This window comes from Balaenoptera physalus (genome assembly GCF_965194825.1).
Source record: "Balaenoptera physalus genome assembly, chromosome: 4".
Taxonomy (NCBI): Eukaryota; Metazoa; Chordata; class Mammalia; order Artiodactyla; family Balaenopteridae; genus Balaenoptera; species Balaenoptera physalus.
Genome location: NC_138891.1, coordinates 13,267,381 through 13,293,179, shown reverse-complemented (window position 1 = coordinate 13,293,179; position 25,799 = coordinate 13,267,381). Strand labels below are relative to the sequence as shown.

The 25,799-nt window shown below is 43.0% G+C and overlaps 1 protein-coding gene across 2 annotated transcripts in view; it reads left to right on the top strand.

The window, feature by feature from the left end:
* CPNE4 (copine 4) overlaps window positions 1-25,799 on the top strand; it is a 629,469-nt gene that overhangs the window by 21,063 nt on the left and 582,607 nt on the right. The gene's annotated exons all lie outside the window — the stretch shown is intronic.

Below are 25,799 nucleotides of genomic sequence, written 5' to 3'. Positions count from 1 at the left end.
CTTAGAAAGAAAAACGGATCTGGAGGAATCAGGCTCCCAGACTTCAGACTATACTACAAAGCTACAGTAATCAAGACAGTATGGTACTGGTACAAAAACAGTAATATAGATCAATGGAACAGGATAGAAAGCCCAGAGATAAACCCACGCACGTATGGTCACCTTATTTTTGATAAAGGAGGCAAAAATATACAATGGAGAAGAGACAGCCCCTTCAATAAGTGGTGCTGGGAAAACTGGACAGCTACATGTAAAAGAATGAAATTAGAACACTCTCTAACACCATACACAAAAGTAAATTCAAAATGGATTAAAGACCTAAATGTAAGGCCAGGCACTATAAAACTCTTAGAGGAAAACATAGACAGAACACTCTATGACATAAATTACAGCAAGATCCTTTTTGACCCACTTCCTAGGGAAATGGAAATAAAAACAAAAATAAATGGGACTTAAGGAAACTTAAAAGTTTGCACAACAAAGGAAAACATAAACAAGACAAAAAGACAACCCTCAGTATGGGATAAAATATTTGCAAATGAAGCAACTGACAAAGGATTAATCTCCAAAATTTATAAGCAGCTCAATATCAAAAAAACAACCCAATCCCAAAATGGGCCGAAGAACTAAAGAGACAGTTCTCCAAAAAAGATATACAGGTAGCCAACAAACACTTGAAAGAATGCTCAACATCATTAATCATTAGAGCAATGCAAATCAAATCTACAATGAGGTATCACCTCCCACCAATCAGAATGGCCAACATCAAAAAATCTGCAAACAATAGATGCTGGAATGGGTGTGGAGAAAAGGGAACCCTCTTGCACTGTTGGTGGGAATGTAAATTGGGACAGCCACTATGGAGAATAGTATGGAAGTTCCTTAAAAAACTAAAAATAGAACTACCATACGACCCCACCATCCCACTGCTTGACGTATACCTGGAGAAAACCATAATTCAAAAAGAGTCATGTACCACAATGTTCATTGCAGCTCTATTTACAATAGTGAGGACATGGAAGCAACCTAAGCGTCCATCAACAGATGAATGGATAAAGAAGATGTGGCACATATATACAATGGAATATTACTCAGCTATAAGAAGAAACGAAATTGAATTATTTGTAGTTAGGTGGATGGACCTAGAATCTGTCATACAGAGTAAAGTAAGTCAGAAAGAGAAAAACAAATACCATATGCTAACACATATGTATGGAATCTAAAAAAAAAAAAAATTCTGAACAACCTAAGGGCAGGACATGAATAAAGACGCAGACGTAGAGAATGGACTTGAGGACACGGGGAGGAGGAAGGGTAAGATGGGACGAAGTGAGAGAGTGACATCTACATATATACACTACCAAATTTAAAATAAATAGCTAGTGGGAAGCAGCCACATAGCACAGGGAGATCAGCTCGGTGCTTTGTGACTACCTAGAGGGATGGAATAAGGAAGTTGGGAGGGAGAGGCAAGAGAGAGGAGATATGGGGATATATGTGTATGTATAGCTGATTCATTTTGTTTAAAGCAGAAACTAACACACCATTGTAAAGCAATTATACTCCAGTAAAGATGTTGAAAAAAAAACTGTTTAAGACAGCAGAGGACCTGTATTAAGTGTTGGTCTTTCTCACTCTTCCACTTCTGCTCTCCGTTCTTCCTAGAGAAGATGTTAAAGGGGGTATAGTACTTTTTAAATAGGGGGTTTAATTTATTTCAGATAATACACATCCTGCAGAAAAGATTATTCCTCTATAGAAATGTAAACACATGAAATCACTACAAATACATATTTTATGGGTTAGATATTATTAGTTCCACTTTATAAATAATTGAGCATGCCAAAGTACTGGCAACTAGATAGGAAGAGGACTCAAACCTAGGGTGCCCCCACCCCAGTTTCAAGACCACGGGATGTTTTTCTTTTTTTTATATTCTTTTTCATTATGGTTTATCATAAGATATTGAATATATTTCCCTGTGCTATACAGTAGGACCTTGTTGTCTATCCATCCTATATATAATCGTTTCCATCTGCTAATCCCAAACTCTCAATCTATCCCTCCACACACCCTCCCCCTTGGCAACCACAAGTCTGTTCTCTATGTTTGTGAGTCTGTTTCTGTCTCATAGATAAGTTCACTTGTATCGTATTTCAGATTCCACGTATAAGTGATATCATATGATATTTGTCTTTCTTTTTCTTACTTCACTTGATATGATAATTCCTAGGTCCATTCATGTTGCTGCAAATGGCATTATTTCCATCTTTTTCACATCTTCTTTATCCATTCATCTGTCAGTGGACATTTAGGTTGTTTCCATGTCTTGACTATTGTGAATAGTGCTGCTATGAACATTGGGGTGCATGTAACTTTTCAAATTAGAGTTTTCTCTGGATATATACCCAGGAGTGGGATCGCTGGATCATATGTCAACTCTATTTTTAGTTTTTTAAGGAACCTCCATACTGCTCTCCATAGTGGCTTCACCAATTTATATTCCCACCAACAGTGTAGGAGGGTTCAGCTTGGGCATTTTTTTCAAATCCGTGTTTCATATGGTCTTTGTTTCTCATCCATCCTTCCGTGTCTGCCTCTCTCAAGAAGGCTCAGATCCTCCGTTTTCACACCCTCCTGGCTGACTGTGCTTTAGCTCCTGCTGTGTAACATTGATGTGCATGGGTGTTTCTGATTCCCCGGTGGATCACAAGTCTTGCCAGGTAGTGGCTGTATCATACGCTGCTTGCTGTAACCCCAGAGTGATTAGAACTTTCTGGTACATAGGGTGCTCCCTCTGTCCCCCGTGTGTGTACCCGTCCCCTTATCTTACATCCTGCACCTGAGTCAGGTTTGTGGGTGACTACAGTGTACATTTAACTTCCTCAAAATCAACTCTGCACCCTTGATCACTTGTTAAAAATACTCATATTACATTTGGATGGTTTGCTTTCTATTATATAATCTAAATTAATGTGTGACGTTGTACAGATATATTACAGTACGATGTTGTATATGTAATGTAATATGTATTGCACTTGGCGAACAATTTATGGGATTTTTTTCAAAGATCATTTTGACTATGTGTGAGTTTTACTTTATGCATTAACTTTGAATCATATTCCTTACCTACAATGTGCTCCATTATAATTGTAAGGCCATGCTTTGTGTTGTGTGTGGTTAGGTAGAATTATTAGTGAGAGGCATACATTTTGAGTCAGGCATTCCTGGGTCTGAATTCCAGCTCTACTTAATCTCTTGAAGCTCAATTTCCACAGATGTAAAATGAGAATAACTTGAGAGCCTGTGCCCGGGGATGGCTGTGAGCCTCAGAAGATACATGCACCCTAAGTGCCCATCGTATTGTGGGCACATGGAAAGTCCTCAGGTTGTCACTATTGTTGGCTGGTGGCATCCCTCAAGGTTTAGTGCTTAGGAGTAATTCCCCTAATGGTAGTAGTTTGCTGTGTTGCAAGGGAGTTGTGAAAACTAGAAGGAGTGTGTTTATGAAGGTATGATAAAGACTAGCAATAAATCATTTACCATCCTTCCCCCTCTCCCCTGTTCCCACCCACAAGTTTTATGCCTAGTTGCAAAGATGACTCAAGGGTTATGCTGGGATTTCTCTAAGATAAAATTTCCTCTGTTCCTGCTGATTCCAGATTTATTTCAGATGCAAAGTATGTTTAGCACTGGCCCCCAGATACACAGTCAGAATACAAAATCAATCACTCTGCTCTGCAAGTGGAGCAACAGACATTTATTGTATTTATATATCTCCTATCTTTGTCCGAAAAAGATTCTGGGTAGCCAGCAATAGACAACATATTGGGTACATTCTACTGTCAAAGTCCAAAATGCTACTAGCACTAAATATTCTTTTTTTTCAGGGAGACCCCCATTCATATTGTAAAGCCATGGTTCTCACACTGGAGCACGAATCAGAAATCTCCTGGAGGTCTTTTGTTACTACACAGATCAATGGGCCTCACAACCAGAGTTTCTGATTCGGTGGATCTAGTGTTAGAGTCAAATAATTTGTATCTCTGACGGTTTCCCAGGTGATGTTGATGCTGCTGGTTTGGGAACCACACTTTGAGAACCAATGCCTTAGATACTCCCTTTATTTAGACAAACTGTGCATTTTCTCTCCTGTGGGGTATGACTGAGAACAGCATTGGTGGTGAGGAAAGGGACCTGACATTTACTGAGCACCTGTGACATTTGCTGTGTGCCAGGTACCTCAGCAACACTTTACACGTATTATCCTATTTAATCCTCACAACTGCCCCACCAATCAATTCATAATTATTTATGAGACCCTGTCGTGTATCATGCCATGTGCTGTGCTAGGTTCTGGGGGTGTGGAACCAACGCCACAGACATAATCAGGGAAACATGCTTGAGCAGATAATTATAAGGGCGATTAGTGTGATCCATAGAAAATAGAAGACCAGAGAGGTTAAGTAACTGGGCTAAGGTTACATAGCTAGTGGGAGACAAAGGGGACAAAACAAACTTAAAAGCCATTTTACTCCAAGATGTACTGTCCTTCCACTAAAGCGGAGGTTCTTAGATTTTTGGTCTCAGGGTGTCTTTACACTCTCAAAAATTATTAAAGACCTCAAAGATTTTTCGTTTATTTGGGTTAAATCTATCAACATTTACTGTATTAGAAAATAAAACAAAGTGGTTCAGTTTGAGAACCGCTGCACTAAACCAGGCTGCAAATAGTACCATCTTTCTTAGGTTCTGAACCCTGACTTGTTTTTTTTTAAATTAATTAATTTTTTATTTATTTTATTTTTGGCTGTGTTGGGTCTTCGTTGCTGTGAACAGGTTTTCTCTAGTTGCGGTGAGCGTGGTCTACTCTTAGTTGCGGTGCTTGGGCTTCTCATTGTGGTGGCTTCTCTTCTTGCAGAGCACAGGCTCTAGGCACACGGGCTTCAGTAGTTGTGGCACGTGGGCTCAGTAGTTGTAGCATGTGGGCTTTAGAGCACAGGCTCAGTAGTTGTGGCACACGGGCTTGGTTGCCCCACGGCATATGGGATCTTCCCGGACCAGGGCTCGAACCTGTGTCCCCTTCATTGGCAGGCAGATTCTTAACCACTGCACCACCAGGGAAGCCCCCCTGACTTGTTTTAATGACTTCTGTAAGCTATCAAAGATGAGAAACTTCTCCTAAACTATTTTTTATTTTAAACATGAGGGCCTCTTTTGAGCCTCAGCCTATATTTCTAGTGCTGATGGCTTCCTAAAGACAAGGCTGACCTGCTTTGGAATAGCCCTTTTAAATATGTGTGTGTGTGTGTGTGTGTGTGTGTGTGTGTGTGTTTATGATAAGGAAAAGCCAATTAAACGGCCAATTGCAGAACAAACTAAGATGTGGTAACTTTATTATTCACTGAAGGGTCTCTATCCCAGAGGAGGGCATTTAAAAAGTTACAGTTCACAAAAGTCAGTGATGTGCGTTGTCTTCAGGCCTCCTCAGGGCAAACGCCATGGCCAGGGAAGCCGAGGGATCCCTCTTGCTGTCTCGTTAACAGTAAGAGAAGTAGAAGAATGACTGGACTCAGGTCAGGCGGTTTTTATGTAACATTGGCAGCTGAATCATGCTTAATTGTGGGCTAACAACCAATATACTGCCCTTTCCTATCATTTGTATTCATTACCTAGTGAGCATGAGACAGCCTAGTAGATACTTTCCTGGTGTGTAATGGTCTGTGGTTGTTCAGACACGGACGCTCTGGCTGACTCTGAATGCTTTATGGCCTCGTTAAGTTTTGCTGAGTAAAGTCACCAAATGAGAGTTGCCATAACTCAATGTGATTCTCAGTGGATGATCAATGAGATCAGATCTCCTTTTATTTTTATAGAGACCAGTGAACTGGAGAGGGGGGTGGGGTGCTGCAGCAAGGTTTGAGCAGTTATTTAGATGTAGCAGACCCTTGGATGAGAAGTAGGAAAGAGAGAAGCCTCCAGTCATCTGACTGTGTGGTCTTCTTGACACCAAACATCTGGGTCACTGGTTCATGGGGAAACTTTTTTTTTTTAACATCTTTATTGGAGTATAATTGCTTTACAGTGTTGTGTTAGTTTCTGCTCTATAACAAAGTGAATCAGCTATGCGTATACTTATATCCCCATATCCCCTCCCTCTTGTGTCTCCCTCCCACCCTCCTTATCCCACTCCTCTAGGTGGTCACAAAGCATTGAGCCGATCTCCATTGGGAAACTTTTAAAATGTTTATCCAGATGTTTCATTCACATATGCATATCCCATAGCCAAAACAAACAAATCAGAAATGTGTGATGAGAGATGATCATTTGTCATCTTCCTTAAAAGCTGAATTTTGACACCAAGCATCTCTGTTGGTTGACCTGAGGCAGCACGGAGTCCTTCACACAGCATCTCTGCACAGGGCACATTTTGCCAGGTGATTGTAACATTTTAGAGGAAATTTTTTTTCTGGAAATAAGCACTTGTATGAAGGTCTAAGGCATAAGGAATTATACTGGCAACTTGAATCTCCTTTTCACCGTCACATCAAATGGGAAACTGTGATACATACCCTGAGGGGCCATCTCCTGGGAATCCTTTTAGCCAAGTTTCTTGTGCTGTTTGTAAGTCGTGAGCTTCTTGCCCAGAATTCTCATTTTCTGATTCCATGGGCTCATATGAGCAACTCTTAGTGATGAACCCTGTTGGTTTTGCAGATTGCTACAGCTGCTTTCAAGAACCTGTTTTTCTAAAGCAGGCACAGGGAATGCCCTGGCAGTCCAGTGGTTAGGACTCTGCACTTTCACTGCTGAGGGCACGGGTTCGATCCCTGGTTGGGGAACTAAGATCCTGCAAGACATGCGGCCAAAAAATATATAAAAAAATAAAAATAAAGCAAGCACAAACATGGAAGGTAGCTAGGCCCCTGCTCCTCACCCACCCTCCCTGCCCAGGGATGGGGCTCGGGGAAGACCAGACCTGCTCACTGACCCTTTGTGTCTGCCCTGTGTCTGCCTTGCCAACAGTCAACCTCAGCTTTATCCCAGCTTAGACTTTAGCCCAGCTTAGACCTCTGGAAGAAAGGGATGGGAGTTATTTTCCGCAGGGATGGGATGATGGGAATCTGCCTGACGTCATGGGGACATAGTCTTCCCTAAACAGGGGAGAAAAGACAACATTCAGTTAGGGAGGTGCAATGTGGTTACTTAGGTGGAAACCCTGTCCCTCTTTGCTTGGGTGGCCAGGAAATGTTCTATTTAAGATTCCCATTCCTTCCCTGTGTTTTATGAGTGATTATATAAGTTTACTCTCTAAGCATCTTGTTCTGTGATTTTCCTTTTATAGGTATGTATTTTAATACTTAAGGGAGGTTTGAGGTGAAATAAGACATGATTAAGGCCAGCTTGAGATCTGCAGGTCAAAAAGGTAAGTGTCAAATTGAGATCCACTAAGGCAGGGGTCAGCCAAATAGAGCCCATGGGCCAAATCCAGCATGCAGATTTTTTGTAAATGAAGCTTAGTTGGAACCCAGTCACACCTGTTGTTACCTGTGCTGTTCTCACATGACAATGGCAGGGATGGATAGCTGTGGCCCTCAAAGTCTGCTGTCTTGCTCTTTGTGGAAGAAGTTTGCCAACTCCTACACTTGGGGACATATTTCTCTTTGGCCATCTCCTGATAGGAAACATACATAGATTTCAGAAAAATCCAAGGGGATATTATTCTTAAATATGGACTCTGAGCCATAAATGATAGAATTTTGTTGCTATGCCTTGTGAGGATCTTGTACATAGTAGGTGCTTGTGGGATGAATCATTGTGTATTCCTAGATGAGTGATTTATGACCTGGGTTACATTCCCCCATGTATAAAATCAAAGTATCTGGTGTGATCTCTAAGAATCCTTCTTGCACGACTGAACGTTCATGCCTTGTACCCTAGTCTGCCAAGCCTCTTGAGTTCCCATCATTCATATTCATTTAGCATCAGCTGGAGTTATTAGGCAGGGTCAAAAAGCATGACTATCCACATGGAGAGAAACAAGGAGGGTTAAGAGTTGAGAGCATCTAAATAATGCTTAATGCCTGTTCTGAGTTGCTTTGTGGGACATTTGTTGTTCGTGGTGTGATCTTGGACACACCAAGGCTGGATGTGCCTGAGGTCCCAAGTCACAGTCCAGGGGGTGGTGAGCAGTAGATGGATGATGTGGTGGGGGACTGAGGGAAGGAGAGGTGATGGCATTACTGTCTTCCACCCAGGGAGAAATATGAGCTGTGCCATTGTGAAGGAAGGCTCGTGCTCTGTGGTGTGATTTGGTAGCCGACTACTGATTCAAAGCTTATGCTGTACCTCCCTTTAGGACCCGGAGTTCCCATGGTCACCTTTCCCGAGGAGATAGCCAGGGTTTCCATCTGCTCAGCTCCACAGATTTGACATAGGGTTATCATTTATTCATTAATTTGGGAGGGTGACACACTGCCTCTGCTGAGATGTAAGCAGAGCCTCAGCCTCTGCATTTGCATCCCAGGCTGCACCCAGGTTTTCCTTTCAGGAATTCCAGCCCCCAGAGTGCTGGGGTTCTGCTGAGCAGCCCTGCCTCCTCACATCCTGGTAAGTGACTGACCATGGCAGATCGGAAGGCTAAGGACAAGCAGGATGTGAGCAGCCCGGGGCTAAGGAAGGGGAGGCCTGCTCACTAACCCTTGGCTTCTATGTGCAGGATCCAGACCACCCTCTCCCCTTTGGGAAGAGAAGGGTAGAAAGGACAGGACCAGGACAGGGCCGAGTGGCATGATGCAGTTTGTGCCGCGTTCTGACTCTTGTACCTTTAAGCTCCATGGCTAGAAGGCATGTTGCAGGGACAGACTGACTGGTCCTGCTGGAGAAGCACAATTTGTTCCTTTCTAGACATTTTGTTTCTGAGAGCTCCTAGTTCTTAGAACTTCTGAAGGCCTTAGTCTTAGGACTGGAGGTAGAGGGATGCTTTTTGATCTGCTGAAGCATGGCTAATGTTGCAGTTCAGTAAAGTGCATCATTATGTCAAGTGAGAACATTAAAACACATTTTCCTGGACATCTTATATTGGTTGCCTCTATCGTTCGTTTTTAAAAATAAGTGGACAAATCATATGCATCTGATCACAAACTTTCCTTATTCCTTTATATGTGTATCTTCATATGTCCCATTGAATGTATATTTACCTTTATTCATCAAACTTATTTTTCAGATGTATTGTATTACAGACTGATGCAATGCCATGCCTATTACTTTGAATCAAGTATTTAATTAAGTCCTTCATCTAAAACAGCAGCTATCTGAGTATTTCTGCTACCCACTACCTAGGGCTGAGAAGATTTCATGTACAATCAAGGCAAAGTCTCACAGTAGAAGTTCCTTTCAGTAAGAGAAGACACCCTTTCTGCAATCTTAGAAATGAAGATGCTAGTACTTGGCTTCACGGAATTGGACATAATTTAAAACTGTAACACACTTTTCTGCTTGCTTTATTTGTAAATGTTGATCCTGGCACTGAGAATCTCAGAGCTTTACCTATTTTCTTATTTCACAACTCCTAAGGCATGTGCAAAAGGAAAGGTAATAAAGGACAATATTTTCAAGATAAAACATGATTCATAAAGGTGACAGCTATGCCATATGTGAGCAGTGATTAACAGCTGCAGAGTCTGCTAACGGCTTTTTAAAAGCAAAGTGATAAAGCAGATTTTCCTATTATTGATATTTTGTGTTTTGTTGCTTGCTCAAGTGCATGCCCTGATTTTTCTAAGCTTCATTTTATTCTGTAGAAATCGAATCACTGTTCATGCCCCAGCAGTGCTGTGTTAGGGCTTACTTAACTATTTCACATAGCTCCCTGGTTATTCTTCCAGTGATATTTTAAGTTTCAAGACAATGATATGGTGTATTAAAACCATAACCTACACTTCTTATTTCTGGAGAGTGCAATTGGATGGACAGAGGGCAGAATATTTCCGAGGCTTGCTCGTTTCAAATTGGTTTAATTTAGAGCAATGATGAGAGTGGGCATGCGCTTAATGAAGTATCACACGTTTCGATGGTCTTCCCCTGCTATCCCCAGCAGATCCACTGCAGGCCTGGTGGGGACAGACAGACAGACAGGCCCAAAGACCGATTGCCTCTGAGATGGGGGGGTGGAAGGGAAAGAAAGCTCCTGTTTCAAAATTGAGTTGTCATCTTAGCGAGATCGGTTAATTCTAGGAAATGCATCTTCATGGAATTCAGTTGTCTTTGGCAAATAACCAAGCCCATTTTCTCTGATTGAGAAACCCCTGGTCACTTGCCTTGTATAGGTGGTAGTTTTCCTCTTGTTTGGATCACAGTTCCCTTGGAGAATGTACTGAAAGCTATGGATTCTTTCACCTGAAAAGTGAACACACCTATTTGTACACAGAAGTCTGCAACCAACTTCAGGGGTTTATGGACCTCCCTGAAGCAGAGACCTTTTCCTTTTCCCATCAAGAACCCCTTCATTGTTTCTTCAATGGATGTGTTCTCGATGGTAAATTTCTTTTAAAAAATACCTACATTAAACTCATGACATGGTAGCATTTCTGTTAGAGGGAAAGGGAGCAGTAGAGCTGAGGATATTTTGTTACCATAAAGAGCTGTGCATTGTACTGTCTGGGGGACGCTCTAAATTGAGTGTCTGGCTCCTTGGGGGTGCTTGGAGGAAGGGAGTGCAAGAGGGGCGAGGGCAGTGCCTGGGGATTGGCTGTGAGGGAGGCATGGCTGCATGCCAGTGAGTGTCCTCAGGGGCACTCCCCACCCCCACCCTGTGGAGCCCAGGAGCCCCGATTCCCTGATGGGCTGCCCAGGAAGCTGGTGGGCGGGGTGTGTCATGTGATGCCTTGGCACAAATAAGAGGAGAAGGCCTCCTGTCGCACTCCTGGTGCAGGGCCAGTAGTGCCCAGGCTTTTGCCCAGAAGTCCTCCAGAGCTCCAAGCCCTGGGCCGTGAGACACAGCCTTTCTGGGGCTGGCTTCTCTGGACTAGGGGTGCTGTGCTCACAGGAGATGGTGGGTGCTGACCAGTAAAGCAAATTGGCCTTGGAAGTGGTTCACACACACCTTTATGCAGGTGCATCAGGCAGCCTGGAACTCAGCGCTTGGTGCTCTGTAAGGTCCCAAGAGATATTTTGGAAATAGAGAGGTAACAAGAATAAACATGGAAGACCCAGAAGGTCAAGGGTAAGACTTGTCCTTCATCCCTTTCTTTCCCCCTTTTTTCACCCTCCCTCCCCTTCCTCCTGCCTCTTCCTCCATCTTTCCATCCATCTTTCTTTCTTTCCTTTCTTCCATTCTTCTCCTTCCCTCCCTTTTTCCTTCATCCTTCCCTATTTTTCTCTCCACTCCTCACTTTCTTCCCTTTATCATTTCCTTTAATCTTTTCTTCCTTTCCTTACCTCCTTCCTTCCATTCAACAGACATGTTCAGGTGTCTGCCGGGTGCTGTTGGTTCTTAGCTGGTGTGGAATTTTGGTGTCCTTTCTGTCATGACGGGTCCACCCTCGTGCTACCAGGGAACATTTTTGTACTTTGTTAACTTCCCCTGCTCCTTCCTTCCTTCATCAGCTAGCATATATCAAACAGCTGCCTTAGAGAAAAAAGCTAAAATGATTATGGACTTCAGTTTCAGGAAGGAAGGTGAAAATCAAATTTAGGAATCAAGGTACAAGTATGTGAAAAGCCAAATAATAGTGGAATAATTACATGATGTCTTGAAACAAGAAGGTGAGATGCTGGAAGACAGCCTGAACATTATTGTTAGATGAGTGGATTGAGACATGTTTGAGTTTAGAGAATGGAGCAGTTTTTGTGGGGTGGATGGGTTTGGGAGAGTCTTATAGAGAAGGAGCATAAACTGGTGTTCCAAATAGAATTTTCATATTTGGAAAAGAGAGAAAATTTCAGTCCAGGAAAGGGGAATGATGTGGGTAAAAGCTCAGTAGTGTTGGTCTTTTTCTTTTGTCGCCTACATTTTCCAAGGGAAAGTTCCAGTCCAGGGAACCTCTCTTCCTCTCCTGGTCATGGCCATCTCGTCTCCAGTTCTTTATCTTTCCCCACATTTTAAATTCAGCTGTTGATGGGCTCAAGGGAAACACCCAGTTTCTCTCAGCCCCTGCCACGATCAGCAGACTAGTCACTTTCTGTTGCACATAAAGAGCTCCTCAGAGGGGACGTTTAAACTGAAGAGAGGGCTTTGAAATGTCATTTCCAGCTTCATGGTTGAAATTCCAACAGTAATTTTTGTCAGCCCTTGGGTGAGCCAGAGCACTGCTTTTAGGGCTCATGGTCTGACATGCTGGAGGTCTCAGAGTGCCTGAAGTCAAGGTTTTGGGCTGGAATTCCTGGTGTGGCTGGTCCAGTGTGACTGAGTCCAATTCAGGAAACACTCCCACTTTTCTTGCACATTGTATGTACATTTAGCTGCTGTTCTTGGATGTTTTCGTAGTAGATGGGTGTTATAAGCTGTAGCCAATCCATATTATTTGGTTTCAACATCCTCAGTCCATGTTTTTTCCCTCTGAGGCTGGCATTTCTCTGCGATTGTTCCATTGGATCCTTTCCAAGGCTTAGCCTCTTCGGCAACATTGCTAGGGAGATACAGGGTTGCTGGGGTCGCCCTAGGCTTGTGGACTTTTGATATTTGCCCTTAAGTAAAAGAAATAATCTCTTTACCGAATACTTGCTGGTTGCTCAGAATAGAAATTTTCTCACTGGTACATTACACTTGATTATTGAAAAATTCACATTCAGGCATCGTATATGTCGTGTGTGTGTGTGTGTGTGTGTATGTGTGGGGGTGTGTGTGTGTATGTGTGTAAAAATAATTCCTTTTCCTTCCAAGGACATTGTGATGATTCTCAGGATCTAGTTGATCTTCCCTTCTTTCATCAGATGAAATCTGGTTAAAAGGGTTACCTTGGAGCAGAAAGGAAGGGGGGTGATGGCCCTGGCGGTAAATGTAAGCCTCACTGAAAGCTGTCCTAGAATGATATTGTCAAAGGACAATTTTGAAAGTTTTAATTCAGCTTCCCATGTTATAAAAAAGGGAAACCTAGGTCCAGAGATGTGAAGTGATTTGGGCCGAAGTGATGTAATAGATTAAAGATAAACCAGGATCTGAGTACAGGTTCTCTGACTCTGGGAAATAATTACATGTACAGAATCTTTGCACCCTGTTATCAAAATATGTTAGACAAAGAAAGCAATGATAAATAAATATTTGATCAGCAGAATAAAGGAAACAGCTTTGTTCCACATTTCATTAGGAGTGGTTTGACAGAATTTATAAGAAAAAATTTTAAAATGGGAGATAAAATATATTTCAAGAATACAGAGATCTTTTACAAAGATATATAAGGTCTGTTCAAAAAATATTCTCAGTAAAAAAAGCAATCAGACTTATTGCCCATGACATTCTCATAACACAGTATAATGACTTTAGGGTGTAGAATACTAAGCTAATTAAAAGCTACTCAGTTGCTTGAAAACGATTAAATAACTGTTTTGTGAAAGACAGAAGCCAAGTACACAATATATTAAAAGACAATGGAAGTGCAGTCTTCTCCATATACCATGGGATGCAATCAAAACTGTAATTAGACTACATTTCCTACTCCCAAATGCCAGTGTTAGACAAGAAAAAAAAGAGATTAAAATAGTTTCTGAATCAAAAACATTTTAAGAAAAAAAAGAAGGAAAAAAGAAAGAAAAATCAAAATAATCTGGATGTCATCGAGGAAGGAAAAACCAAGTGGTCTAATGAACAAAGTTAACATTTCTAGCCCCAGCTTGATAGTGCCTCCTCTTCCTCCTCCTTCTCAGATGCCGCTCGTCCTTACCTCAGTCACTGAGAAATTTGGAATGCCTGGCCCCTACACTCCCCAGAGTCAGGATCTTGGGGAGATGTGGAGAGGGGTTAGGGGCTGCCTTGGGGCCATTTTTTCTACCCTGTCCCCTTAGGGAAGGCTCTGGGAGGATCAGAGAGAGCACTGTTCCCAGCTGTAGGCACATTTCTAGAGCAGGGAGGCGGTTGAAGAAGGACCTTCTTTACGAGCTGCAGACATGCCTTCTTGCAGCTCCTCCAGTAGCAGCCGCCCTCTTAGAGCCGAGCTCCAGTGCAGAGCCCTCAAGAAGGTCCTGTGTTCCCCACTCAGGAGAATGTGCAGAGTGAGCTCACTGGCAGTCATACACAGTTTGGCTTAGCTTCAACCCAGATCTCCTCCTTTGCCATCCACCTCTCAGAGTCACTACTGTCATCCACCCCAAACATTTACTGATCACCTGTATTGGTTGCATTATTAGAAGCTATGGTATAAATAGAAGTGAAGAGCACTGGCTCTGGAGCTGGGATCCCTGGGTCCAATTCAGGACTCCACACTTGTAGCTGCATGATTTTGGGCAAGTTATTCAATCTCTTTGTGCCCCAATTCCATTGTCTGTCAATGGAATAATAATGATAGTGGGTCCCAAGGCATGGGTTGTGAGGTTGTTACATGAGAAGGGCCTTAAAACACTCTGATAGTGCCTGGCACAGAATAATGACTCCTCAAATGTTAGCAATGATTATTACTTTAACCTGTAGGGACACTGGGTAAGGGTGTAAAATTACCGTACCTGCCCCAGAGGGATTATGCTGTAATCTGGGAAGCTGAACGTTTTTCAGTCATGAAGAAGGAAGTTGGTTTTGTAAAGCTGGTTTGGTGATGCTGAATTCTCTGAGCTTTTGCTTGACTGTAAAGCTTTTGATTTCTCCATTGGATCTGAATGAGTAGATTCAGAATCTGGGTAGAGTGTTCTTGGTTGTAGGTTTTTCCCTTTCACCACTTTAAATATATTGACACTCCCTTCTGGCCTGCAGAGTTTCTGCTGAAAAATCAGCTGATAACCTTATGGGGATTCCCTTGTAGGGTATTTGTTGATTTTCCCTTGCTGCTTTTAATATTTTTTCTTTGCATTTAATTTGTGTTAGTTTGGTTAATATGTGTCTCAGTGTGTTTCTCCTTGGATTTATCCTGTATGGGACTCTTTGCTCTTCCTGGATGTGGGTGATTATTTCCTTTCCCATGTTAGGGAAGTTTTGGACTATAATCTCTTCAAATATTTTCTCAGATGCTTTCTCTTTCTCTTCTTCTTCTGGGACCCCTATAATTCGAATATTGGTGCGTTGGAAGTTGGTCTTGTGATCTTGTGCATCTAGCAAAGGATCAGTTGTTATGTCTGAAGATGGATCACCATCCCTCCCCCTCCCTCTAGCATGGATGGAGCAGAGCCTCCTTGTTTACCAAGAAGAGCTAAGCCCTCTAGTAATGTTAGTTTTTCCAGATCTTAGGCTTCTGAGAAGTCCTGTCTGGGTTTCATTCACTCTTTAAAAAAAAAAAAAAAAGCTCCTGGTTACATAGGCATACCTACATGTAATTGCGTAAAGAAATAGAATACACGTGAATTCTTAAATATGCAACTACTCTCGAGGCTAACTTTTTGGTTGTGTCCCTTTGGTATCCTGGGAAAATGCAGAGGAGAGACCAGTCTGATTTTCGGAATCTTATATGAATTTATCAATCTCATCATGCCCAGAAAGATGCATCTCTTAAAATGAAGCCTCCATGCTTTGAGTAAGTTCCTCCTCTTACTGTGTGATGCCAGTCTTCTCAGTTTAACCCTCTCCCCAACCTGATGACAATCAAGGGTAGGATGGAAGGAAGGATTTCGCACCATTGCCATCTTGGCTACTAACTTCTATTTGTCTAGCAGCGTCAACTCTTGGTGGCTTTCATGGCTTATGTCAATGAACTGGGGCTCAGGTTCTGCCCACTTCATGCCCAGCACCACCTCAAGCAGAGGTCAGCAAACTGCAGACAAGAAGCCCAATCTAGCTTGCCACCAGTCTTTATAAATAAAACTTTATTGGGATGCAGCCACACCTATGAATTGACATATTGCCTATGGCTGCTTTTGTGCTGCAGATGCAGAGTTGAGTAGTATTTGTGAGAGACCATATGGTCCACAAAACCTAGAAAATGTCCTGTCCAGCCCATAATAGAAAAAGTGTGCTGATCCTTGACCTAAAGATTAGACGTAGAGAGAGGGAGTCCTCCCAAGGCCACATAGGGAGCCAGAGATCACAACTGTTCTACAGGTAGGGAAATTCAGGACAAGAAAGGATAAGATGAGAGTAAGAAAGTTGCCTGTAGAACCAAGGGGATGAAGTAGTAGCTGAACTGTTTGCATACAGGCTCCTGCTGTTGCCTAGGCTGTAGTGTATAACAACTTGTCTAATTCCAATGGAAGTTGCCCCTAATCATATGCCGTGTTTTCCTCATCACAGGAGTCATGTGAAATCCTCCAGTGATGGAAAATGTCATGGATTCTGTGAAATGATACCCTGTCCTCCCACAGCTCTGCCGTGATGGCTTGTTACAATTTCCAAACAAAACTGTCCTTTGAGGTTTGACCTTACATTTCTGTGTTGACTCTGAGCTGGGTAATGAGGTTCCCATTTTTCAGCTACCGTAGCCCCCTCACTCCTTTGAAATTATTGAGTTTTTCTGGGCCACTAGCTATGTGTGAAGTATCCCCAAGGTACCCACACCACTCCAAGTGTCTGCCTTTCCCCTTTCTGTCATTAAAGGGCACACAAGGAAGACAGAGTGTGAAATCTAGGCTTGTTGCCCAACATATCTTGCTTTGCAAGGACAGCAAAGAGCTTAGGAGCCAGTATTTTCCATGTATAACTGACTCCATCTCTAAGAGGTCGTCAGTCTGATCTCCACTTTGTGACAACCCCTTCCCAGAGCTTCTGCACAGGGCTGTCTGCTGGCCTGAGAGCTGGTTGCTTGCTGGCTGTTCACCCTGGCCCAGCACTGCCTCCATCCAGAAGGACATCATTTCTAACTTGCACAGAGGTGCCCTGTGGGCTGGCAGCAGTCCTGTCCCTTCCTCTCTCTGAGCTTCAGTCTTGCCTGCTCGGGGAAACTGAGCTAGATGGTTTCCAAAGCATCTCTTAGCTCTTTGATTTGAAGACCTTTTGAGGCAATCTGCTTGGCTGGCTAAGTCCCCTTCATGCTCTGTGCTGCTTCCCTGCCTGGAGTGCCTTTGAAGCCAGCGGGGAAAGCTGTGTGCCAGGAAATCCAAGGGCTTGAGAAGAGAAGGGCTCCTGGGTTACTCTTAGGACAGGGCTCTGAAGACTGGACTTGACAGTGTCGAGGCAAGTATCGGTTCTGAGAGACCATGGTGGGGGGGGGGCGGGGTGTCAGACCAAAGGCAGGTGTTGCCAAGTCTGGCCTGATTTTCTCAGCATCAGAGCAGTGGAGAGAAGCCGGAGCCCCTCTGGCTCCATGCAAAGGGAGAACAGCGACGTGCACCCATGTATCTTCTCTCCCTGACCAGACCATCGCTGGGGTCATGCTTGGCCTCTTACAGTACAGACCTGGACATCAGAGTGACCAGATGCCTGGGCTGAGCCAAGGGATAGTAATAGGGAGGACAATGAGGAACACTGTGAGTGTGAGTACACAGAGGTGAGGCTCGCTGGGGCCATGGACCCTCTAGGGAAGAGGCACCTTGTGAGCTTCCTTGAGATCTTGTCAAACCCACACTCCAGTTCCCTCAGGTTACTAAATTTTTTGGTGTATTTCTATTAAAAACCTTGTTTTGTTCTGTTTTGCCCCCACTTTGTTGGGCCTTGATAATGCTGGGTGTGAACATGGTGCTAAATGCTTTCGTATCATCTCATGTAATTTAAACGTTACAAGGCTAGCTGTGACCAGTTCTCTCTACATTTGGCAGAAGAGAAAACCGAGGCTCGCTGGAGTTAGATCACCTGCCCAAAGACACAGAGCTAGAAAGTTCTTCAGCTAAAATTCTAACCCAGACCCTACACCCAGATGATACTGCCTTTAAATGCTATGTCCCAGGGCCTGTCCACGCTGCCTCAAACGTGGCTAATGGTGTTGCTAGTGCAATGAGGTTGCAGGGGCAGGGGGAGCTTTCTTACCTGTGCAGACAACACAACTCAGGGTTTCTCAGCCTTGGCACTACTGACATTGGAGCCAGAGAATTCTTTGTTGGGGGGAACTTCCTGTGCATTGTAGGATGTTTAGCAGCATCCCTGGTCTCTACCCACTCGTTGCCAGTAAGTTCTTTATCTCTTCCCAGTTGTGACAACCCAAAATATCTCCAGACTTTGCTAAATATCCCCTGGGAGACAAAATTGACTTTGGTCGAGTGAGACTCACTGACATGAACTAGTGTTAATTTACCAATAAAGGAAAAAAATCTCTGCACATGTAATTTCTTTATTGTCTACTTTTCTTTCCTTTGCACCAAAATTCTGCTATTAAAGGCTTGAGCCCTTCTTCCTGCCTGGCTGACATCCTGAACTGTGTCACTGGGAACGCTTTACCTTGCTGGCATCTTCCCACACGTCCCAGACACTCTCTCTTTGAGCCTGGAGCCTCCTGGGGGAAGTATTAAGAACCAACCAGCTATGAAAACAATGTGTTCTTCCTTGTGCTAAGCGCCTCTGCTCTGGCGGTAAAATGCTTCAGTGGTGTGAGCATATGGCATCAACAGGGCCTCTAAAAACCACGCAGGGCATCCAACAAGCGTGGAGGGAAGGGGACAGGCTGTATGAGCTCCAGAAGTTTTTGGACGGGACCTCCCCTCCCCCAGGAGCAGCTGGGCTGGGGTTCCTCGGGGATCTTGAAACTCCACACAGGCCAAGGTTTGCAGGCCTTGAAGCCATTGCATTTTGCTCCTTTAATTAAACACCCTGCAGACCTTGACATCTGCCACAGAGAAAGGCCTAGAGCAGCCCAGTGGCCCAGCGCCAGCCCTCACTTCTGGTTCCAGGCAGGCGTCTATTAGGTGAGGGGTCTAGGCACCTCAGCAGGGACCCGCTGCTTTCTGCCCACACAGCCTCCCGAGGGCAGGACATCACTTGGAGACTTCTAGGCCAATAAACAGCCTGGAGTATTGGTCTCAGAGCAGGGGGTCTGAGCTGCTCAGTCACCCAGTTTAGTAGCACCAGGTGTAAAAGCTTAACGAGGTCAGGGGCTTAGTGTGCTGGAAAATGATGCCTGTGAGTTTTCATCATCCTGCCTCCTGGGTGATGTCACTATGGGATCTGACAGTGGGTTTTAAAATAGTCTCCTTTTTTCAGAGCATAAATTTTTGGAGCTAAATAAAATCATCAGGAAAAATCTTTAGAATTTTAGTCCACAGGGTTTATGGGTATATCCTGAACCATGGCTGACGGTGTAGGATGTAGATGTGCCTATACCGTTATGCCCATGTGTACACATGCAGGCATACTCTTATCTCCACGTGAAGGATGAGGGGCTTTAAGCCAGATGAGCCTGTTTCAAATTCCAGGTCAAGTCACTTCCTGCATGTATGGCATGGATGACTTACTTATGATCTCTGAGCCTGTTTCCTTATCCTTAAAATAGGAATAATCATACTGACATCCATGGCATTGTTGTGAAGGTCAGAGATAATGTGTTTGAAGTTACAAAGAATAGAAGACACTTGATAAGTGATGTTGTTGTTATTATCACAATGTTCTCTTGTGAATAGTTACAAAAAAGATACCAAATCTGGGATAGAGCTGATTTTCTTAGATTACTCTTCAATAATTAAGTTGTTATACCTCATACTTCCTCCATTTCACTCTTGGGACTGGATGTGGATGTTTTCCATTTCGAAATACTCTCTCTTAATCCTCATTCAATAAGGAATAATACGTGATCTTTCAGGAATCTAATTATTTTCACGTAAGGGCTCCTGTTTTCCATTCATTCCTATAAACATTTATGAAGCATGTACTGTGTGCCAGACACAGATCCAAGGGCTGGGGATCCAGCAATGAAAACAGACGAAGCTGCTTGCTGATTGTCTACATGCCAAGTCTGCTGCAGCCTTGCCTCCGGGAAAGATGTGCCATCCTGTGGCAGAGATACCCACTGTGAACTGACTTCGTGTCATGCTCTGTGTTGGGTGATTAGGGGAGCAGCATGTAGTGATGAAAAGAAACAGTGAAATATGGCAACGTGATGGGTTTGTTGGGTAACTGACACATGAGCAACTGACTGAGACAGAAAATACAAAACCATGACAAGTGTCATGGAAATCCAAGAATTGATTTAGAATAAATTTATGGATGAATAATTCATTAAGGCTTATTAAGGGAAGTTGAGAGCATAGTGCCTGGAACATAGTATATGAATGTTTGAATGGATGAATTGTTGCATGAACAGAAGGCCTGCCATGTACAGTTGTGCAGGTTTCGTACTGCACTCCAAGGCATGCCATTCAAACTGTGGCAATGATGTTCAGCCTCTGTGTTCATGTGCCAAGAATTTCACATGTAACCTCATTCAATCCTCCCAACACTCCACCATTTAAGTGGTGTTTTCTCCATTATGCAGACATGGACTTGGGGACTCAATGTGGTTGTTACCTGCCCAGGTTCACAGAAGGAGTCAGTGGAAGTGGAGGGGACTCGCAATTGGAATGCAGACCCCTCTGACTCCACAGAGTTCCTGCTTGGAGAATAGAAGAAAACAGTAGCTTGAAATGAAACTTGATGGTTTAGGTCTTGTCATTTCTTTGAACCAAATGCTTAGGTCTCTGGGGTCAAAAGGAGAAGTGGAGACGCTGAAATGATTGCTTTTCCAGATTTTGAGCTTCAAGTCACATGCTCGGTGAGACCCTTGCCCTGTCTCACATCACACTCTTAGCTCTCCATTCTCTTCTCTTCAAGAGAAGCTTGGATCCAAGATACCAGAAAAACCCATCTGGTACAAGTGATGAATACACCATATGTATTATTTACAAAATTAATAATGAGAAAAGATAACAGCACTGTTGTGAGGAGCTGTTATTGCAGCAGACAGTCAGCCTCTTGGCCGGGAGATGACATCCAGCTCAGATGTGCTGTTTCTTTTATAACTAAGTTTAATCTCTCTCCATTCCTGACCCAGCAATTAGCTGGATAATGCAATGCCATGTTGGTGTCATGTCAAGACTGTAAACTAACAGGGCCTTCCCCACACTGCCCCCTGAAGTCTTGGCACTTCACACTCCTGTGTGATCCAGGAAATCAGCAGGAGAGGGGGTCGACTGACTGCTCCTGATTGCTGGTTGCTCTTAAAGGCAGTTTATTTCTCAATCAACTTTTTAATATAACAGTTCAATCTAGAGAACTACAAAAGGTGAAAGAAAACTTTATGTCAGGTTAAAAAGAATTGTGGCTAACAGTGAATACAATTTTAAAGTTTCAGGAAACAGAGGATCATGAATTGTATGGCTTTGGAAGGATTACGAGTTGTATGGCTTTGGAAGGGGAATGCAGTCTTCCTGCTTTGGAAACATCCCGCTTCTTATGCTGTACTTCTCTCTGAATTCCAGAGCCTGTAGGAGTCTTAGAGATTGTCTACTTACAGTTGTAAACAGGCTTTACATCTTTTGTTTTGGTTATCTTAAAGAAAGAAGGGGAGGGGTGAGAAAGAGAATTATATTTCTGAGTTATGTGCTTGATTTCCTTAATTCCTTCCAAGGGTCCTGAAAATGAGATATTATTATCTCAATTTTATTGTTGATGAAACTGAGGTCTTTAGAAGTCCCAGAACCCAGGGTATGTGTTCAATCTTTTCATCTCTGGACTGTCTGCTGTGTAGCCCACACTCTTTGTATAATAACATATATTTTGACACTCAGGGAGGGGCTACTTTTCTTAAATAGAAGGAGGAACAATTCTGTGTTAAATAATATCCCCTACAGGTAAATAAAAACAACAATAATAAGTATTTAATGAGTGATTACTGTGTTAGGCGCTGTGCCAGGTGTTCTGTTCTCTTAGCGCTCTGTTGAGGAAGGCACTGTCTTCTGCCCATTTGACAAATGATGGAGCTGAGGCTTAGAGGCAAATGACTCTCCAGAGTCACACAGCTGTTAGAAGTGCTCTATCTTTGTACTCATGGCTTTCTTCTCTGTTAGGCTTTAAACTTCTAGAAGGCAGGGACTGTCCCTAATCAATTTCTTTATTCCTAGAAGCCCTTGCAAAGTGGTTTCCCATAGCAAGTGCCTACTAGATATTCGAATGTCAGAGAATGTAACTGATCCTGGAGTCTGTCCTCTCTGATCTCATCACACATTCTGACTGTTTTATTAAGTGGGAAGATGGGGGAAAGGGTGTGTTAGCAGAGTGTTTCCTTCCTTCTGTGAAGCATAGAGGCCTAAAGCTCTTATGTACATATGATAGGAATGGAACATTCATTCATTTTATTGTTTTGTTTTGTTTTGGTGACTGTATTAGTCAGGGTAATACAGGTTGTGCTAACTTGACAAATAACCCAATGGCTTTGAACCTCCAAGCAGCTCTCTAGGGCCGCTGCCCCCCATCACCAGTGGTGCAAGAAATGCCTTGACCTTTTTCTCTGCCATTTCAATACAAGGTCCTTTAATAGTCACCACAGTGGGGGCAGCTGGGTGCTGGGACTGTCCTGCCCTGGTCATTGAAGAGACACACATCATACTGGTCACACCCTACCAGCTGGAATTAGTCATATGCTCCCAGACAGCAAAGAAGGTGGAGAAGAGGAATTCTGCCCTGTGCACAGAAGAGGAAATTTAGATGTAATTGATCTCGAAGACTCTAGTCCACTGGTGGTCCTTTGTTTTATTTCGTCTACTGAGTTACAGAAAAGGTTAAAGGTAACAGTTACAATACTATGATATTTCTTCAGAACACTTGCATGGACTTGCAGTTCCATTTGGCAAATTATACTAATTTCAATTCCATATGTTTAACCACAGTGACTCATGTCCAACTCTGGCTATTTTAAGTTTCTATATGTTGGCTATACCAGTAACTGCAATTTTTTTAAAGGATAAGGTATTTCTTCTAAACCATCAAGGATGTTTTAGCTCAGGAAATTGTTCTATTTTCTTGATACTGTCTCAAAGGATGCCTTAACTGGAGTTCTCAATTTTTTTAAACGTCAGTGTAAAAATATTTTCCAACAGATTGTTAAAATCCTTCATAAAACAATGCTAAGTGAACCTAACAAAATATAAAACTATATATATTATGATTCCAAATTTCTCTGTCTCTCTGATAATTGCTGTCTGTGTCACTCTGTCTCTGTTCTACACACACACACATACACAGACACACTCTCCATATTGAAAATCAATACATCAAAATCTTGACAGCCATAGTCTCTGAGCCTAATGATTATTTTGATTTTCTTCTCTATACTTTTTTGAATTTTACAAATAATTTTATACCAAAATATCTTTTTAAAGATTAACATAATTTTTTGCTCAGATATGTTATAATCAGAAAAATACATCTTAGATATAGTTATAAATATAGGATGGATATTTAAAAGTGCTTATGTGTTTCTTGTAATTCCGTCTCACAGCACAGAATTAAATGGTGCTTATTATAGATTATTCCCTCTGTTTCCTTTTTCAAGTCATTTAGAACTTGGAGGCAATGTTGAGAAAAGGGTATGGAGAGCAGGAAGGGAGAGAGATGCCATCCAGAGATGAGGGAACCATCATTTCCATCGTGAAATCCAGTTTAATTAGGGTCAGCCAGTCCCTGTATCACTGTCCCCGTCTGCTCTTCCTGGATAGTTAATTTGATATCTTCTGATGAATGTCATCTTGCAGTTAAAATGCTGGTGCTGGCGAGTTTCAGCATCTCAGCTGCCATGTCCCCTAGCTGTCAGCAGCCTTGTCTTTTTAATCAGGACCTCTATGGCTCTTTTTATTCAAGTAACTTTTTACTTTCCCAGATCCCAATGAATCTGGATGGAAAAGAGAGACATTAGTTGAATTTTAATTTAATCACTTGCCCCTCGGGAAATGTGCTAAAAAGGATGGTTCACACAAGGACAGGATAACACACCTGCTGGGGTCTGATTCCTACTGACTCATCACCTGGGTACAGAGCACTGAGGGTGAGCAGAAGGCCTGCCACCTGGGAGCAGGAGGTGAGGATGGCTTCCCTTGGAAGCAGGAGAGAAAGGGAGCCCATGTCTGTCAAGGTCATCATAATCCCAGCTGTCTGAGTCATGAGAGGAAGGAGATCTGGGCTCCACTTGCTTAATCCCCAGGAACAAATGACCTAGGCAAGGTACGGGGTCAGCAGAGGATGAGCTGTCTGATGAGGGCTTCCTGAATAGGCTGATCAGACTGACAGCTCAAAGCCTTCCGACCAGAGACAGTCATCACAGTAGACTGAGGAGTTGCTCTCTGTGACAGATGCCCCCCTCCCCTGTCCTCCTTTACTTATCTCCTTAACTGCATGGAGTCCCTCAAGGGGCACCTGTGATGTCATCTGCACAACCTGTGTGGCTGTGTGGCTTACAGCGAAGTGTGCGTGTTTACCAAGTACAGGTGCCAGTGCTGGGCAGACCAGCAGGACGAGTTGGTGATGATGAGTTCCATTCAAAACCCAAGAGCTCTCTCATTGAACTCAGAGCTTCTTGAGCCCCAAAGTGCATACAGATCACCTGGGAATCTTGAAAAAATGCAGATTCTGTCTTGGTAGGTCTGGAGTGGGGCCTGAGAGTCTGCATTTCAGCAAGTTTTCAGTAGATGCTGAGACTGCTGATTGCAGGACCTCACTTTTGAGTTGTCTTCACTGGGGTCATCAGGCTATCAAAAGGATATTGGGGAAAAAAAAAAGAAGGATATTGACAAAACTTGGCTTCTTGATACATTCTTCTATTGATATTTAGATTTTTATCTATTGCAAAGGATGATTTTTTTTAATATAGCCTTTGATGTACAATAACAAAGGGATTGATTCATCGTTGAGTTTCTTTCTGTTTCTTTGTTTAAGTCGGGAACAGAAGTGCCCAAATGGGCACTGTGGGCTCATTTTCTGCAGGCTTATCAGAAACACACAACCTCACCTAAATGCTGCAGCCCTAATTTCCTAAGTTGTAAGCTTCTGCAGGACAAAGGCCAATACTTCATGTAGACTGGTGCTTAATAAAGATTTTCTTGTCATAGTCTACGTACAGTTTATGATGTGATCTAACTTGGCAAAAAATAAAAAGAATAAAAAGGGCTTAGGCATTTGAGTTAAATGTGACAAGAAAAATTGAAGCAGTTTCTCTGGAATGTCATGCCTTATCTTCCTGCTTAAATCAGAGTCCAACTCCTTGCAAGACTCCCATGAAAGTGACAAGTCAGCTACACATTAATGAGAGCTTTGGTCCCTGTCTCTAACCTCTTCTTCCTGGGTCCCTCTGAGGTTTTCTGCTGAGGTATGGGTTTAATTTAATATCCCCATCTCTACAGCAATTGGTCTTTGGCCCATCCAGATTCTGTTCTGAACACCATGGTGTGTTATTGAGATGATGAATGGGACAAATAAGGGAAGTTGAGAAAGCTCTGGGAGGCTGTTGCCACGGGGGCGTGGCAGAGGTGATGACGAGATTGGCAGCCTAACGGGTTTTATTAGCTGGTGCTGCCGTGTCTGCAGTGATGTCATTCCTTTGGAAAGGAGGCCAGGACTCACTGGGAAAAACATAACCTGTTTAAGGAAAATAAAATTGTTTGGAAAGGATCACACATGGGAAAAACTATTTAGCAGAGGCTGACCTAGGGAAGTTAGAAAAATGAATTCAGTTGCACATGGGTTACCAGAGTTAACATACAATAATTTCTTGCACCGGGCAAGCCTTAAATAATGTCTGTGACTTGGAGGGCGGTGGTGTGACTGATGGATATGGGTT